Genomic DNA, 4,413 nt, shown 5'->3' with positions numbered 1-4,413 from the left:
TTCTTTGTCTCTTCTTCCTGGAGTAAAGTTTCTGAGATTTTGTAAATTCTTGACAGATTTGTATTGTGCTTGTGAGAGAGAAAGTGTGTGTGTGTGTGTGTGTATGTTAGTGCTGATCTTTCCAGATTTGATTGCAACTAGAATGGAGCTCAGGCCACATGACCCTGGGCAGACCTGTCTCCAGTACCTCTCATATACTTGAATGTTCTCGTTTGGCATAATATAGTCTGTTGTCCAGCATGGGTAGTCCACCCTGAAAATCCTGCTACAGTGTTCCATTCCTGGCCCTGTTCTCACATGGAAGATCTCAATTCATAGCCAAAAGTGTCTGGGGGAGAGGGAGAAGAACCAGCTCATGTTCTTTTGCCCAAACATGCTGCACTATGACTTCCATTGAAGCTCTTTTGTTGGCATGAGACTATGTTACTCATCTATGGCTGTATAACATATTCCCCAACACTTAATGTTTTAAAACAACAAATATGTATTATCTCAGCTTCTGTTGCTCAGGAATTTAGGAGCAACTTACCTAAGTGGTTCCAACTCAGGTTTCTCAACAGGCTGCAATCAAGGTGCCCAACAGGGTTATAGTTATCTGAAAGTTTGGCTGAGGCTGGAGGATCCACTTCCAAACACACTCAGTTCTTGCTGACTATTGGCCAAAAGTCTCTTCCTTTCCATGTAGGCCGCTCTGTAGAACTTCTGAAAGTTTCCCCAGGTCGTGTGTGTGTGTGTGTGTGTATAGCAGCTAGCTTCTTCCAGAGCAAGCAATCTGAGAGAGAACAGAGACAAAACCACATTGTTTTTTATGACCTAGTCTCCACTGTCATCTATTATGACTTCTGCCATATCTATTGGTTACACCGATTCAGCATGGAAGGGGAATACATGAGAATGTCAATACCAGGAGGTGGAACTCACGGGAAAGCATCTTGGATGCCAACATTCATATTAGTTCAGTTAGGTTTCTCTTCTCCCAAAATACCCCCATGGGTTGCAGAGCAGTCGTTCTTTCTTCTGACGTTAAAACCCTTCAGAGATGGCTCTGGAGTTTACTGTCTGGGTTTTCATTCTGCTTCACCACTTACTAACTATGTGACCTTGAGCAATTTATTTAATGTTTCTGTTTCCTCCACAATTATCTTCTTCAACCCAATGAGAAGCGATTATGGCTTATGGCTGTTGAATTTCTGCATGGGACTTTGTTTATTAATTTCCTTGGGTGATGTTTTAAAACTACTCTTATCATTATCACAACTTCATACTTCATAATGGCTATAGCATACTCTCTGCCCTAAGCTCACCAGCTTTGGTTCTTGGTGTTTACAGCTAAAATTTTGACATTCAGAGAACAACTTTTTTTCTGAAGCACCTGGCTCCTGGAAACTTCCATATCCTATTTTGGCATTTAAAGCCAATGACTGCAGTAATGGCTGATGTTCTCTAAGGGTCAGGCATTAAATCAAGTGCTTTATAATATTAATTAGTTCAATCATCATAACAACTGCATGACACAGAGTGACGTAATAAGAAATATACATTTGGCCTTTGCCCCTGGTTCCCGGCAAAAAGCTCCTAAAATTCATGATTTCCAGAGCGGTGGGGGTAATAGGAGCATCGTTTGTTATAATATTTAGCCTTAATGCCTGTTTCTTACACAGGAGCTTGGAATTTCCTGAGTGATGGGGTGAGAGGAGCATCTTTCATAATTCATAAGAAGCCTCTTTCAACCATACCTGAGTGTAAGCAATGGAGATGATTCTGGAAGGGTGGAAGTTAGTTGCCAGAGGAATCAACCAAGTAATTAAAGGGTTAGAAATTGCAGCTCTGTCTCTTGACCTTCAGGAAAAGGAAACAGACTAGAAATTGAGCCAATCACCAATAGTCAATGATTTGGTCAATTGCACCTACATTGTGGAATTTCTATAAAAGCCTTAAACAAGAGGTTGATCCAAAACAACTAAGCTGCCTATGAAGCTATAAAATCAAACTGTATAAAAGGTAATGATTTCAGAAGACATCTTTTTTCAAGATTTTAGTTAAATGGAAAACACACTCCTGCCCAACTCTAAAGGTACCAGGCAGCTTTTCCATCTCTATAACGAAACACCTGACACAGCCTACTTATGAAGAAACAAGGTTTATTTAGCTCACAGCTTTGCAGATTCATTGGTGAACTGGGAAGCAGAGGAGGAGGAACCAGGCTTGCTCCTCTTACAATAACCTTTTCACAAGCACTACTTAAAGAGGGGCAATGCTGTGGATTAAGTTACCCCATGCTACAGTGGCATTCCATATGTGCACTGGTTGGAGTCCCAGCTGCTCCACTATCTATCCAGCTCTCTGCTAATGTATCTGGGAACAGCAGAAGATGGCTCAAGTACTTTGGCCCCTGCCACCCATGTGGGAGACCTGGATGGAAGTCCAGGCTCCTGACTTTATCCTGGCCCAGACCTAACTGTTACAGGCATTTGGGGAGTGACTCAATGGAAGGAAACGTTCTTGCTCTCTGTCCCTCTCTCTCTGTAACTCTGCTTTTCAAACAAATAATTTTTAAAAAGAGCTACCAATAGAGTTCTAAAAGAGCTACCTAATACTCCCAATGACCTAAGAACCTCAACCATGCACCATTTCTTAAAGATTCCTCCACCTTCCAATGTTACCATCCTAGGGATCAAGCTTCCAACACATGGGCTTTTGGTGACACCCAAACTATTTCAAAGCATGCATCATGTGTGTGTCAGGATTATGACAACTTGCTAAGCTATGCAGCAGAAGGTAGTTAAGAAAATTTTTGTTGGGACAAAAGTAATCAAATCTTAGACTAGAAAAAGTTCATGTAATAAATGCACAAAACATCATGAGCTGCGGCTGGTGCTGTGGCGTAGCTGGTAAAGCCACCGCCTGCATGCCAGCATCCTATATGGGCACTGGTTCACATCTCAGCTGTTCCATTTCTGATCCAGCGCTCTGCTATGGCCTGGCAAAGCAGTAGAAGATGGTCCAGGTGCTTGGGCCCCTGCACCTATGTGGGAGACCTGGAAGAAGCTCCTGGCTTCCGATCAGTGTAGCTCTGTCTGTTGTGGCTATTTAGGAAGTGAACCAGTGGATGGAAGATCTCTCTTTCTCTCCCTCTCTCTCTCTCCCTCTTTGCCTCTGCCTCTCTGTAACTCTGCCTTTCAGATAAATAAATAAATCTTTTTTTTTTTAAATCATGAGCTGTGATACAGTCAGAATGCAGCAGGTTAATGGCATGATTTAAGAACATTGTGGGGTGGGGGAAGAATAAAAATCATTGAGAAATAGCTCCCTCAGCCATTTATTAATTTTGTTATTTGTCTGCCTCCCAAATATCTCCAGTATTATTATTATTTTTTAATTTTTTTGACAGGCAGAGTGGACAGTGAGAGAGAGACAGAGAGAAAGGTCTTCCTTTTTGCCGTTGGTTCACCCTCCAACGGCCGCCACGGTAGGCGTGCTGCGGCCGGCGCACCGCGCTGATCCGATGGCAGGAGCCAGGTGCTTCTCCTGGTCTCCCATGGGGGGCAGGGCCCAAGCACTTGGGCCATCCTCCACTGCACTCCCTGGCCACAGCAGAGAGCTGGCCTGGAAGAGGGGCAACCGGGACAGGATCGGTGCTTCGACCGGGACTAGAACCCGGTGTGCCGGCACCGCAAGGCAGAGGATTAGCCTAGTGAGCCGCGGCGCCGGCAATATCTCCAGTATTATGCCAGTATTACAATCACTAATTCCAAACAGTATAATTAAGGATCCATCCTTCTGTTCTTGATTCATTCTGTGTTTACACATTTTCTCTTAATTATTGAACACCAGAGTTAGGGGTAAACCTATCACTTAACACCCTTTAGAATATCAGTTAGTCAAATAACTACGAATAATGGAGAAAAAGAATGGGTAGAAGATGAATGTTAGCCAATTCTGCCTTGTAATTAAAGCCTGCCTTGTGACTTTTAAAATGTTCATGTAGGGTGGACATTTGGCCTAATGGTTAAGTCACAGGTTGGGATGCCTTTCTCCTATATTGGAGTGCCTTCGTTCAAGTACCAACTCTGGTTTGAATTCCAGCTTCCTGTTACTGAGCACCCTGAGAGACATCAGAGAATGGCTCAAGCAGTTGGGTCCCTGTCACTGCTGTGGGAGAACTAGATTGAGGTCTCAGCTCGCAGATTCAGCCTGGCTCTGCCCCAGCCACTGTGGGCATTTAGGGAGTGAAGCAGCAGATGGGAACTCTGTCTGACTGTCTTTTGCTGGAAAATAAGATAAATAGATAAACAAAATAAGATACAAGTCTACATCAGGTAATAATCATAAACATAAAGCCGGTCTTCATTGTGTGTTTAGTATAAACCAAACATTATGCAGTTCTGCATTGACATTCATCCACTTATTTTT

Source organism: Lepus europaeus, chromosome 4 (genome assembly GCF_033115175.1).
Source record: "Lepus europaeus isolate LE1 chromosome 4, mLepTim1.pri, whole genome shotgun sequence".
In the NCBI taxonomy this organism is placed as follows: Eukaryota; Metazoa; Chordata; class Mammalia; order Lagomorpha; family Leporidae; genus Lepus; species Lepus europaeus.
The sequence above is the reverse complement of the archived record's forward strand: the minus strand, read 5'-3'. Positions refer to the sequence as shown.